At 37.7% G+C, this 15109-nt stretch overlaps 1 long non-coding RNA gene across 13 annotated transcripts; it reads left to right on the top strand.

Moving 5' to 3' along the window:
* Positions 1-4575: 4575 nt before the first annotated feature.
* On the top strand, positions 4576-12784 carry LOC145651625 (uncharacterized). 13 transcript variants are annotated; one of them, XR_014117376.1, is made up of 5 exons: positions 4576-4891; positions 7714-7753; positions 8890-8955; positions 9683-9768; positions 11993-12784. It is a non-coding gene; the product is annotated as an uncharacterized LOC145651625 (long non-coding RNA). The 13 variants fall into 13 exon arrangements; XR_014117374.1 differs by having other exon boundaries at positions 11979-12784; XR_014117375.1 differs by having other exon boundaries at positions 11337-12784.
* The last annotated feature ends 2325 nt before the right edge of the window (positions 12785-15109 follow it).

Here is a 15109-nt window from a genome sequence, read left to right as displayed (position 1 = left end):
TAAGAGAAAATAAATATTGGTCAATTTTTTAGCACCTTGCATTTTGAGGTAGAGTCTATGTTTGGTAATATTTCTAAGCGAAATAACTATACCAATAATTCTAGAAGGGACTAATCATATACTAATGACATGTATAATGGCTGTAGCCAAAATAGTCTATTTTAATTTTACCAGAGTACGGTAAATCAAATCAAATTTATTTATATAGCACTTTTTACAAAGCAGCTTTAAAGATGTCTGAGTCCAAGCCCCCAGTGAGCAAGCCAAGGGTGACAGTGGCAAGGAAAAACTCCCTAGAACATGAGGGAGAAACCTTCAGAGGAACCAAGACTCAAGGGGTGGGGGGGTGTCAAATAATAATACAAGTCAAATAATCAATTGCACTTATCAGACTCCAGCCATTGTAGCCCCCTAACTCACAGATGTGATCAGACAACATGACTGGTTCAAAACTTCCCAGCATAAAAAAACAGTCAAATTAAACATTGCTGTTACCTTGTGTCGTAAGTGCTGGCTTGAAGCCTCATTCTAGTTTCTAGTAGAAACTATATACAGCAAAATAAAATGTACTCTATATTGCCAAAAGTATTCGTTCATCTGCCTTCGCATGCATATGAATTTGAGTGACATTCCAATCTTAATCCATAGGGTTTAATATGATGTCGGCCCACCCTTTGCAGCTATAATAGCTTCAATTCTTCTGGGAAGGTTTTCCACAAGGTTTAGGAGTGCGTTTATGGGAATTTTTAACCATTGTTCCAGGAGTGCATTTGTGAGGTCAGACACTGATGTTGGACGAGAAGGCCTGGCTCGCAGTCTCCACTATAATTCATCCCAAAGGTGTTCTGTAGTGTTGAGATCAGGACTTTGTGCAGGCCAGTCAAGTTCTTCTACACCAAACTTTGTTTTTATGGATCTTGCTTTGTGCACTGGTGCATAGTCATGTTGGAACAGGAAAGGGCCATCCCCAAACTGTTCTCACAAAGTTGGGAGCATAACATTGTCCAAAATCTCTTGGTTTGCTGAAGTATTAACTGTTCCTTTCACTGGAACTAAGGGGCCGAGTTCAACTCCTGAAAAACAACCCAACACCATAATCCCCCCTCCACCAAACTTTACACTTGGTACAATGCAGTCAAACAAGTACCGTTCTCCTGGTAACCGCCAAACCCAGACTCGTCTATCGGATTGTCAGACGAAAAAAGTGATTCGTCACTCCAGAGAACGTCTTCATTGCACTAGAGTCCAGTGGCGGCGTGCTTTACCACTGCATATGATGCTTTGCATTGTGCTTGGTGATGTTATGCTTGGATGCAGCTTCTTGGCCATGGAAATCCATTCCATGAAGCTCTCTACGCACTGTTCTTGAGCTAATCTGAAGTCCACATGAAGTTTGGAGGTCTGTAGTGATTGACTCTGTAGAAAATTGGTGACCTCTGCGCACTATGTGCCTCAGCATTCACTGACGTGGCCCACCACTTCATGGCTGAGTTGCTGTCATTCCCAATTGCTTCCACTTTGTTATAGTACTACTGACAGTTGACTGTGGAATATACAGTAGCGAAGAAATTTCATGACTGGACTTGTAGAGGTGGCATCCTATCACGGTACCACACTGAATTCACCTGAGAGTGACCCATCCTCTCACAAATGTTTGTAGAAGCAGTCTGCATGCCTAAGTGCTTGGTTTTATACACCTGTGGCCATGGAAGTGATTGAAACACCTGAATTCAATTATTTGGATGGGTGAGTGAATACAGTATATAGTGTATAATGATTTTATGTCAATTTTACATTTACATATTCACATTAGCAACCCATTTTCATATTCAATCTTTATCGAGTATGTTTGTGTTGAGTATGTTTGTGTTTTTATAGTAAAATGTGATTTTTTCAAATTTAATTTTGTGCGCTTTTTGTGTATTTTTTGGGTCAAATATGTTGATAAAGTATGCCAAAGTGAAAAAAAAAAATCACGCATCTACATCAGGATATATAAGTGATGTGCTGGAAAAAATGATACTGAACATTGGCATAGTAAACATTATTTATGGAGGTATATAAAGGCAAAATCGGAAATATTTAAAAAAATGGTCAACATAGCCAGAGATTCCTAAGAGTTCATTTGCTTTCTTTCAATATTATGGGCTTTTATCCTGTGGGCAGATTTTCTAAGTAAATTTCTGCCATGGACATTTATTAGAGACCAAATGATCCCTATGGGCAACCAGTCCTTGTATTTCTGTAACTGTAAAATTTGTGCTTTTCTTTGCCACCTTGGTTTGTGGGAAGCCAGCCATGGACACAGTTTCTACTCTTCCTGGCAAATAAACCAGGTGCAGTGACTACAAATGAACACTGTACTAACATAGGTGGAGTACTGCAACTGGGGGTGTGACTGGTTTCCTTCACATCAGCAGATGCAAATCCAAATGATATTTTTTTTTACTTCAAGCTAAGGCTTAAAAGTCCTGTCCCATTTCATACATCCCCGTCTTGTAGATGTACATTATTTCACTTCACTTCACTTCACTTCTGTCCCCTTTCTTTCTTTAAAAAAAAAAAAAAAAGAATAATTTTTTCAAACAATTGTGCTGCTATATGCCAGGTTCGCACCTGTGCTGATGGCACTGAAAATACCCAGACCTGGGCTATATCTGCAGCACCCACGTGGCAACATTGTAATTTTGTACCTTATTTTTGTTTTTATGCTGTGATCAGGAAAATATGTCCCTAAATGTGAATATTGGATATTTAAGGCATTATTCTCAAGATCAACAGTTGTTAAACATTCACCAAGCTTATGGATGATAAAATGATTTTCTGTAAATATTTGGTCCATTTTAACCCTTGGAAAGCTGCTTGAATGCATATAAAACATAACATTACTGTAGGTCAAAGATGGACTAAAATGACCTTAAGTATATCTTTTTTAGATGTGTTTGACTGTATTTGAAATAATCAAAGGGTTTCCAATAATATATTTTTGTTATTGCTGTTCTTTGCTCTACCTAACTGTGGTGTACACAGTCAGACAAGACTAATTCTGCATATATTAAATCTATTTGTCTACAGCTGATTACTTTAAATGTCAGATTTATGTAAGTTTAATGTTATTGTACAATGTGAGTAACAATAAAAAATCGAGTAACTTTTGCCCTGCTTTAAAAAAAAGCAATACTTAACTGTCACTTTGTAAATAACTTTTATTTAAAGGTTTTGATAAAATTATTATTTTGTAATACTTTTGCACTTAGTTTCATCAAACTGTTTTCTGATAAACAATTTGTGTATTTGGAAATGCCAAAAAGAGTAACATCCGATTTAAACTGAAAATCAGAGCTCATCAGTACACCAATGTTATGAGTGAGCACTTTAGATTTGAGGGCTCTTGAGTCCAAATAGGCAGCTATAAGAATGACATCACAACAATGATATAAAATGTGTGAGGCATCACAAGGTAGTACAGCAGTCTATGACTGCTTACAGAAACTTAGTAGTACTTCTGCAGTATATGACTGCTAACAGGAATGTGCTTTTCATGACTCATGACCTTTTGTTTAAACAGTAAACTTGCAAACATATAAGCATATAAATTCTTTATAACAATCCATTACCTTTCAGTATGTAATGACCACTCATTTTACCGTGAGATATGATTTATTTGCAAACACAGTGGTTCCTGGTCCTAGCCCTAGGCTGCTGGTTTTTGAGTTTATGTTGATCTTGCACACCTTAGACAGCTTATAAAGAACTTGAAACCTAACTGATGAGTTGAAGAGACATTGAAACAGAAAAACAACAGCCATAGAAATTTATGGCGTCCACAAGGTTTGGATCGAGTCATCTGAACCTTCATAAGCAAAACATATGGGATAAATGGGCAGTAATTTGTATTTGGAATTAGTTATCATGATCTTTTATTGTGATTTTATCATAAAAATTACACACCTTGCCCTATTAGGTAAGAATAAAGATGATTCCTTCATTTAAATTTTTAGAACAAGAAAATATTCTGAATTACAGTTGTAGCTATAGGACTTTTATCTGATGATTTTTACATTTGATGCAACATACCTCATTCCAAAAAGTATCTGAGTCACTTATATTCTAAATTCACACAGTGCACCTTTAATTATATTTTGAAACAAGCCTTCATGGCATTTCCAAGATCCATTTCTTCCCTGAAAAAAATTCCACCTCATCTATATACATCTTAGCCTGATTTAAGTTATTGCTTTCCCATATGTGAAGGAACCGTTTTTGAGAAGAAGTTCATTACTCTAAATATCTGTGCCTCTGCGCAGCCTCCTTATTCCCAGGCTCCAATGGCCAGAAGCTGTCTGTTGTTAATGGTTTCCACATGGGCTCACAGTCCCAGCCGCCAGACTCCCGCATGGGCAGAAATGTCCAAATTTAGAAGAAATATGAAAATTGTCAAATGTGCCTTCCTTAGTTGGAAGGACAGATCCACACCCCTAGACTGAGCCCTCCCCCAGCTTGAGCCTCCCTCCCCAGAAACCTCTCCTCCTCACACATTGCGGGTCACAGCCTGGGGTCATTGGGGCTCACAGAACAGCCAATCACAAAAGGTCTGGAGGATTTCCCTTACATGCTGTTCTTGCAGGCCAGCCTCTCGCGTCATATAAGGTAAAAGAAAAGTCTTTGGTCTACAAGCTCTACATGCTTCAAAAGAGTGGCTTTCACCGGGAACCTCCTCCAGATTGTAAGATTCACAGGGTCCACAAAAAGTGCACGTGCACCTCGGTCTACTCTCTTGTCTATCTGCACCCTAGACACATTAACTCCAGACAGCAGTAACCTCCAGCCCAGACTGTGTGGCAAGGACAGACCTCCAAAAATTTCCATCTATGCTGTGGACAATCCTGAGGTAAGTGTGTCTCCTCTTACACTGCTATCAGTCAATGACTAGTTAACATAGTTTGAGGTGGTGAAGCTATATATTTACAAATATGATACTTGTTTTATTTCTATTTTGATCAATTTGGGGAAACTGAACTGGCACTGTAGAGCACTAAAAGCTGTGACACAAGAGACATATCAAGATTAAATCACAAAATCACTCTAGCAACACAAATAGGGCTGTGAGTTAATACCTCAGTTACTGTAGTATATGGATCATTTGCCAGTAGTAATAATTTATGATTTATCGTTTATGATTTTATGATTGTAGATTGAACTGGCTCATATTTTTATAAACTGCATGATTATGGTAGTTACATACGACAAATTACTTAGATAGAGTGAAAAGAAAATGTGAAATGACGTAGTGAAGTCAAGTAGAGCCTTGACTTCACTGGGCAGTACCCAACTCAGAATTAGAGTCTGATTCTTTCCATACCCTTTGACATTTGACTTTTAACTCAATTTATCACTAGCATATAAACTAGGCCATCTACAGTCTTCTTAGACATTTGACTTGAATTCCCCTTTTACATGGATTTAAAGAGGATTAGGCAACATTTTTGCATGCCTGGTTCAGAAAATATTGTTGTTAGGCACCATGAGTAGACTGGTATAGTATACAGTGGTGTTGAAGATGAATTCATATGATGAAATATCTGATTTTATCATATGAATCTCTCTGCATTAATGTCTCTATCAAATGTGGTGAATATTAAAATAAAAAGAACTGAAAAATGGATAGAGAGATGATAAAAAGAGGCAATTCTCAAAGCTATCTCCTCTAATCCTTTGTTTCTAGAAAGGGAGGGAAGGACGTAGGCCAGCTGATCTTGTCTGCTATTTATGTGGTTGCAAACAGCTTTCAATAGTACTAGCTCTGAAACACCACTCAAATGTACTCTCTTGCATGGAGCGACCTCTTTAATCAGATTTTTCCATAATTACTTCATAATTTAGAATGGCAGTACACTCTAATAATTGCTGGATACAATATCCTTTTGCAGTTAACACAACACAGATGGGCGCCAGATATAAAAATGAATATATGATTGAATATTATGAGTTTGCATTGGTCAGACAGAAATTTGGAAACTGCCCTTAACCAAATGTCTATTGTCAAATGAATGTGTACAGAAATAAATACATAGTTTCTTAGTATCACCCATTCTTTCCCCCCCCTTTTTTTTTTGCTCAGTGCTTATGAGGGAATGAACATATGTGCACTGATTTGACAGATGGATAGATTAGATAGCGGGATGGAGGGAGTCCATGAACTCGGGTCTGTGAGGGAGGGAGAGGAAACGCATTATTTATTTTTCTAGGAGTCAAAAGTCTGGGATCCATCAGGTCCAAGTGCTTTCACATGACCCAAATGGCCCTGGTTCTCTGGCGTGTCCCTTGTGTCATTCGCTCCCCTTCTCAAGCCCCTTGGGGATCCCTGATCTCAGGGTCACTTTCACATGAACAGTGAGAGGGCAGGGTCCTCACCAGGAAATGGCCAAAGCGCTTTACCACCAGCCCCTAAATGACACAAAGATACCCAAGGCCTTCATACACAAAGAAGTTAGGTTTAAACATGGACCTGTATTGTCTTTGTTTTTAATCTTCTGTTGTCAGTTATATGCTTTTAAGAAACAGGCTAATAGTTTTTCAAATTCTGAAATTCTTCTCTTTACTTGATCAAGGTTAATGATCTCATTCTTCCAACAACCTGGTTAACATTACTGTGTCTCTATTATTTTACTCATTGTTTATATTACTCTGGTGATTGCAGAAGTAAACTATATAAAGCCCCCGTATGTTGATATAAATTGGAGACTGACATGAAAATAAGGATGCTCTTTATTAGTGTGAACAGGCAACTGTGGAGGACATTGCATGTTTGACTGACTCCTCTAAACTACCACATATTCACAAAAGTGATTATTTTGCATCTGCTCTGTGAATGCATGTGTGTGGCTTCTCTTCTCTATTCCAAAAAATACAGTCACAATGCTACCATGCTATCCCTAATAAATTTGGCTCCAGTATCCCTCTTTTGGAAATCAATCTCAGCCTTCGAACACTAGTGACTGGGTATCATAGACAGGCTATAGCAAAGACACAAGAATGGTGTCTCTGCTTAACTCAGTGAAAGAGCTACAGATGCAGACATCAACATACACATATTTGTGACTTGATTTCAGAAATATTCCTTTGTCTGTCTTACATCTGAAGTACACAGTAGCTTACTAAGTGAATTGTCTAAGATCAACACAAGTGGATATGTGGCTACAGTATGCTTTAGAGCATACATTAGACTCTGACAGAACAGAGAGGGGAGGGATATTACTAGCAAAAGCCAGCCCCCAACCCCCCAACCCTCACACTTCCTGTCGAGATTATTTAAGGAGATGAGGAGAAATGAAAGGGGACCTTAAAAGGCAATGTTTGGGTGTGCAAAAACGCTTGCTCTCCATTATCAGAAGAGTGTCTGGGTTTGTGTAAACACTGTTTCTGCCTTGTCTTTGGAGGTGAGCACTTTGGCTCAAGTCTTGCCTGTCAAGCTTAAACAGTAATATGTCTATTCCTCCATCCCTCTCTGTTCCCCTTGCTCACTTACACCCATGCATATGCAATAATATATACGTTTACAGATATCTTAAGTCTATGGCTTTTTTCATTGACCATAAGATTCATTATGTGAAAATTGATGTGAAAATTCTTGATTGTTTCAAGCTTGCTTGCCTCATACAAGAAGTTCTGTGAAGACTCATATGTCTTTGTTGGTTCTGACACTGTTTTAAGGTGGAGAGGGCTTGAACGAACACAGCTGGTGTGGAGAGAGGTGTGCAAAGCTGGTAACACTTAGACTTCCCTTCAGCTTGCTTTTTGCCAGCGTAAGTGTGGACAGGCCCAGGCATTTGTATGGAGTTGTGGCAAACATTAGAAAATCTTGGTAAATTTCTATAATTAGCCCAGTTTACATGACAATTCTCTCTATGAAGTATACCAAGATCCAGGACACATGACACTTTTCCCTTTTGAATAATTTTGAATAGGCTTAAATAGCAGATTTTAGAGAATTTTATTTTTGCTCAGCAAAATTGCAAAATTTTGTAATTGCAAAAACATTCTGTTCTAAATTCTCCGTAGAATGTCCCTACTGTAGGAGGTTAAACTTGAAAGCAGGATGTAGTTAACAGGATGTTGTGTTTATAATAGAACTGGTTTGGTGTCTTTCAGTATTTTTCACATACAAAATGTTTGAGATTATTGGGTGTGTCTTGTATGAATTTTTCCCTTCAGACATCAGGGGTCTTCTTAGAGTTCTATATATCAGAGAAGCAATTTACAACAAACTGTGTTCAGGGAAACAACAGTCTGATGTAGTTCAATAATCCGGGTTAAGCAGCATTACAGAGCCCATGGTCACTACTACACTTTTCTGGCTTCTTCCTCACCTTCACTCCTTTTTTGCCTTTTATGTCAGGCTGCAGTAAACTGTGGCTAGAAAAGGGAATGTATGCAGGCAGAGCAAGGAGTGAGAGGGGGAGGGGGAGGCCACACGGAGCAGTGACAAACTATCTGCTTCCACAATCACTAGCCGTAAGAGGCTGAACGAGTGTTTATCAAAACCACAGCTTCATTTTCCATTATCCCAAAATAAAATCCCTTCAGAATTCCTTATATGGAGTCAGGGAGATTCCAGAGGAGGTATTTGAGAAAATCTAAAGCTCTCACTTCTTGGAAAAGGCTCAAAAGGGTTTAGGAATTTCTTAGCTGTTTCTTTTTTTCCCCTCTCCTCAATGGTTTTCCTTTCTGGGGTAAAGCAAATACTGCACAAATTAAACAGAGATGTGTTGCTTTTTATAGCTCTTATCAATGATAGTGTATTTATGATAGAATATTATAGCAATGACTGGATCTTCTTAAATGTCAGAAAAGTGTAACAAATGTTTTTTTTTTCCCTCTTGGAACAAGGTGGGGAGTGACAAGGGAAGATGGTGGACCAATCAGCTATACTTGATGTACTACATACCAGGCAAGGTGAGTCTCAGCTGACAGTCTTATTCAATGACAAGTCTTTCAGCCCCACCCCTCCAAGACACACATGCGCTCCCTTAAATTCAGGTAGCAAACAGAAGTTTATCGCGGGGACGAGCTTTTTCTAACCAGACAACAAGATTTTGTGAACAAGCTACTAGTTATGTTCCTCACCCACATCCTCCATTCCTTTTAATTCCATGCATGAAAGAGTTAGAAAAGGAAACTCCAATATTATCCTCATGGGGAAAAAAGGTTTTGCAATGTTTCAAATGTTTTTTGTGTGTTTTTCTTCTTCAAAAGTATGTACGAAAAAGCAAGATAACAGAAAAACACACCTCATAATGGTGAAAGTAAAACTGCGTTTAGTAATCCTAATATACAACTAATACAATTACAATATTTTCCAGTAGTTGAATTTAGTAATTCTAATGTACTGTTAATGCACGGAGACAATATTTTGCAGCAGTTGTTTTTAGCCACTCTAATCAATTGCTAATGCAGTGACAAAATATTCTCCAGGTGCTGGTATTTCAAGCTTATGGTAAGAAATGATAAAGAACAGAACTAAACACCACACTCACTTGAGTGCTTTGATTGGTGAAACCAATCTTCAAAAGATTATCTTATGAAACAGCAGTAAGTCAATGTGAAAACATGCAGAAAACATCCTTTAGGGAAGCATTAGAATTTTTCTTAAATTAATATGGCCGTTGCTTTCCCTTCAAAGTCAACAAAAGGTGGCAGTACGATGCAGGAAGCTGATGAACAGAAAGCACAGGGTGATAACATGGAAACCAAGGACATGTCACGCAGGTGAAACATTAATGTCAACAACCATAAGAATATACCCCATCAAACGGTCTGTTTGTCTTTAGTATATCTGTTAAAAATCTGCATTTTCATCTTTAACTTTGAATGACTGAAGGACATTTAATTAATATAGACATTATGAGAACTCCCCCTCCCCTCCTTATGCCTGTTCTCACTGTTTATAAGGTACCTCTTTTAGAACAGAATAATTACAGACTGTAACACAATTATTGTCATGCACAATTTATCAGGCACACTCTACCTCTGTACAGAAGAAAAGGAAATAGTCCTTTTAACAGAGTTTCTCAACCCAGTCTTGAATATCTACCAGATGCCTGAGATAAGCAATTAAAAATAATAAATGTTTAGAAGCATAGAGCAAAACTGTGAACAATCTGGTGGCTCCTGAAGACTAGGTAGATGAATACTATTTTAACATATAAGCAACAGTATCAGGAAGCTTCTTTGCTTCATGTTCCCTGAGGCAGATACTAACCACAGATCATTCGGTTAGTATAACTATAGAGTATATCTATAGTTGATAACAGTTGATATCTCCTGAAAATATTGTATGACTATCCTTAAATTGGTCTTTGAATTTTGGGGAAGGAAAAGGTTTAAAAACAGCATTTGTTCTTTTCATTTAATAAGCAAAGACGGCAGTTGGCTGTCATGAATTCATTACTGATCTGCTCATTCCATTAAATTCTAGAGCAGGTACCATAATCAGTGCTCAATACGCCTTGCATTAGGCCTAAACATAATATGTATCTGCTGGAAGCTGGGGCCCTGCTTAATATAAAGCAAACCAGTCCAGACTGGATACTTGTTTAGTTTGGTGAATCAGCTTGGGAGTTTTTGATTGGCTATGGTACTGCAGGTGAGATTCAGTATCTCACTGCTGAACCACCTGCTCTCAGCCTGGATTAGTATTACCTTTCATATATATTTCCATTCTTAAAGAAAAGCCTCATCAGGACATGTCAGAACATAGAGGGAACCCGAGGATTCATGGTCACAAAAAAGGAAGTATTTGGATAAGGGAAGCAGGAGAGTGCGGAAGACAGAGGGAGGCAGTCTGAGAAATCAAAGGAAAGGAATGTTTGTAGGGAGCTCATGGCACAGGGACAGGAAAAACAGTTAAAATACGTACAAGCAGGGGTCAAAGCTATTTCCTGTTCACCCAAAAGATGTTTACAGGCCCCTCCTCCACACGCTTTCAAGTCATTCCTTTAGTGCTCTGGGCTCTTGCACAATAACTGGTTTGGCAAAGAAATCCGAAAGTACGTTTCATATACAAAAAAGCCAAACCCACTTTATGATCAAAAAGACTACATATCCAGATCAAGGTAAATGTGTTTCCACAGTATTTCTCAACATTCTCTGCCTTTAAAACTAAATGAAGAGAAAACAAAAATCCTCATTAATACTCATTGCAATGAAATATATTATGCAATCGACCTTTATGAACAAAATTTGAAATCAGGAATCTTGGTATAATTTTTGATTTGCCATTAACATTTAGGTTCCACGTTGATATCAACCCTAAAACTTGACATTTTTCTTTAAAGAAATACAGCAAGAATCAAGACCCTTCATCATGCTGCAAGATGCTAAGACTCAAAGCACTCCATGCTTTCAGTTTGTCATGGCTATACTATAACATTTTTTCATTAAGACTGCTCAAAACCCCCATAACAGACTGCAACAGAATACTACTGTCAGAGAAATAACATGTACAAGAGGAAGAATGCACTTCACACCTGTTTCAGCATCACAGCTCTGGCCACCGGTTCCTTTTAGAAGTGTACATATTTTCTAAGATTTTTTTTTACACGTTTACAAAGCTCTTAATGCTATAGCACCATCATACATTTCAGAATGCTTAACAGACTATGCTCAAAATTGATTTTTAAGATCTTCAACTCGTGGATTATTAAATATACCTTATTGTGCTCATTTAGCATTAGCTTTTCATTAGATTCACACTTGCTAGCACTATATTAGCAGTCATGTTTCTCTCTCTCTCATACACACACACACACACACACACACACACACACACACACACACACACACACACTCTATCTAATTTATCCTTTTATAACTATTTATTTACAGTTTCATTTATGGTGGTTTTTCTGTTTTGTGAAGCATATTCAGCTGCTTTTTTATGTATGAAAGTTACTACTCAAAGTTGTTATTTTTATTAGCGTTTTCCCAGCAGGCCAAGATGCAAAAGATGAATCTGGCTATCTGGCAGAATCTGACTGACCTAGAAGTCAAATCCAATTTGGCATATCTGCTTGTAGGCCCAATTCACTGCTCTTCAAGAGATACACTAGATCCCAACGTAGGCAGCCATAAGAGAAGGTATGTATGGCATGTCATGAAATGTTTGGTGCCCCGGTCCTCAGGCCCAAGGTGCAGTGCTGCATCTCTGGTCATTTGGGAGTCTGAGATGAAGCACTGTAGCTCGGGAAGGAGGGCACTGCCATTGCAAACAATGATCAGCAATATTTACTTTTTAAAAAAAGCTAGATTTCATAATGCATTACAGATGTATGTTTACAGAATGAAATGAAAAAATAGTTCAATTTGACTTTTTTCAAATCCAATTTTATTTTGTGTAGGATTTAAACATAACTTCTAAGGTTCCCTTGTTGGTAGTGGTTTCTTTTCTGTGTAAGATGGCCCCTCTTCCCTGTCCCCGGGGTCCAGTTTTCCCAGGAATCCCTTGGACAATCATAAGGGGGATTCCTGGAAATACTGTTCTTGGGGGTGGGGTTAGACAACATGGATATATAACACAAATGACAGACTCAGTTATAATATGCAGTATTGGATAAATAAAATTATTGTAGAAAAGTATTTCTACCTACGATTGAAGTTGTTATAGCACATGCAAAATGAAAACTAATGTACTTCTCTGTGTAAATTCTCCTGCCATTTTGTCTCAATCATTTTGCAACAACATTAAAATGTAAACTTTTAATAAAGCCGTGAATTACACAAATCATGTCTGTGGAAGTACAATCATGTTTCCAGCCAGCATACATATGTAAAATATTTGCTGCATCATTTTCACTTTGTCTTGTACTTGATTAAAATACTTCTTGGGTGTGGTGTAAAAGTTGATTAAACTACCTGGAAAAAAAAAGTCTTGTTTTACATAACATTCAGTAGAAGGTGCCATTGATCTTAAAATTTGGACATTTGAGGAAATGCTGTTCACACACTCTGCCGTAAGCAATTGGAACACCATGTTAGAATCAATTGAGATATTTATATAAAAATAATATGGCTATTGCTAAATTCCTAAACAAAATGTAGCTCCACAGTAAATTACATTGGTGTGTATGAGCACACCACAGGTTTTACCAATAGATACATACTGCCAACCACCTACACATACACCACTCTATAAAGGTGAACAAGATTCTCATTAGAGAATGTTAGGAAGTGTGAGCCCTTGGAGAACTGCAAAACACGTTCATTTGACCAGTTCCATTTCTGCATGTGATAAGCTTGTAGCAGCCCAACTTCTACAACCTTGCACCTACCTCTATGTGATTAAAAACGCTGTGTTGAGACTGGTCTACCACCCCGATATTATCTGGTCAGCAGTGCTCTTGTGGTCAGAAGGTGACCAGTGATGAGCAGGGTAGAGGCTGGTCAAGGAATTGCGAATAGGCTAGGTGTAATTGTACATGGACACAATGCATCCATTCAATGGTTGGGCTTAATGAATAGGCCAATAAAAGCAGCTACATGGTAGGTGTTTCTAATTAATTCTGAGAGTGTAAAATTATTTCCCGTTCTCATCTACAGTACATTTCCTTAGGCTAACTTGAAAAGTATTAGCATATATATTTTCTTATAAGGCCAAATTAACCCATTTTTTATATAAAGTGTAGCAAAAACATTCAAAATTAATCTTCAGGTTTGTATTTTAAACCCACTTCCCTTCTTAAAAGCGATAACTTATTCCACTGTTCTTGATCTGCTTGACAACGGTATACTTCCGTCTACAAATTCAGCATCCACTAGCTAAGGAGGATCTGAAAAATGGTGCCTTAATTCACATTATAGCTCTAAAATGGGCTTTTTAGCACCCTCAGTCAAATTTGGTAGACACACACACACACACACATCACCGTCTGATCACTAATAACATTAATATGGAGCTTTTTGAAGTGTTACTGACTCAGTATGCACAAAGGAGCTGGAAGACCATCTGAACTTGTTTAGGATTAGGTAAAAAGCCTGAGGCTTTTTCAGAGGTCACATTCAATAACTCAACTAAGATATACTTGCCCATGCAAACTCACAAACAACTTATAAATTGTTGCATACAAATCTATATTTCTAGTAGCATCACAAATTTTAATTTATTCAAACATTGTAAATACATCAAATTGCATTCATTTTCTAATTTGACAGATTTCAGAATATTGTGCTACTAGCAATTCATATTTCTAATTGTACACAAACTATGGAATTAAAGCACATTTAGAGTGAAGCTAGTGATAGTGTGTGTGCATGTTTGTATTCAGTTTTAAAAGTACATTTAGATTAAAGATCATGTAACAGCACTGCCTGTGAAATGCACCATAGTGCAATAATATGATTTTCTTACTGCCTCTAAAAAGTTGGGATTACCTGCCTTGGTCAACAGTGCACATGTGAAGGGAATGCAGGTAATGTTCCTTTATTAAGTCACAGTAGACATTTCACATGAGATCAACCAGAAAGCTAAACCTCAGATAAACTGAAATTAAAAGTAGCTGGTGGTGTTAGTGTAAAAATGGGTGTAATTACCACTTGATAAACCAGTAATTCTGCTCACTCCATTATCTGCCTGAAGGTTTATGTAAATTAGCAGTACATGTTCAGTATTGATAAATATACATAATACTTGCGTATAATTCAGTTGAGATTGTAAGCATATGAGTTGGATGGCACCAACAACTAAATTGGGGTCTATTTCTCTTTCTGCTTTTGAACATGCTGAAAATGGCACCACAGCATGCGCCATGGCTTCAGTGCCTCCCTCCAGACCAGATTGGCAAAACTGTTCCTGCCCTTTATGCTGCCTAAAACATGTCAAGGAGAGGTCTACTCCATATTAATGTCATGTAAAATGTGAGCACTTAAACCCTGCTGATTTAAACATTTCAGAATGTATTTATCTAAGGTGTTAAAAATGTTATGTAGAAACCCTTCATGCATTACAATAAAAATGTTTATAGAAATACAGCACTCTTTTATCAGATGAAGTAGACACTCGCAAGCTCAAGCTTTTAGTAGTTCATATACTTCATAGCTGAACATGGCCATGTGA

Source organism: Electrophorus electricus, chromosome 16 (genome assembly GCF_041902795.1).
Source record: "Electrophorus electricus isolate QZ-2024a chromosome 16, ASM4190279v1, whole genome shotgun sequence".
Classification (NCBI taxonomy): Eukaryota; Metazoa; Chordata; class Actinopteri; order Gymnotiformes; family Gymnotidae; genus Electrophorus; species Electrophorus electricus.
The sequence above is the reverse complement of the archived record's forward strand: the minus strand, read 5'-3'. Positions and strand labels throughout refer to the sequence as shown.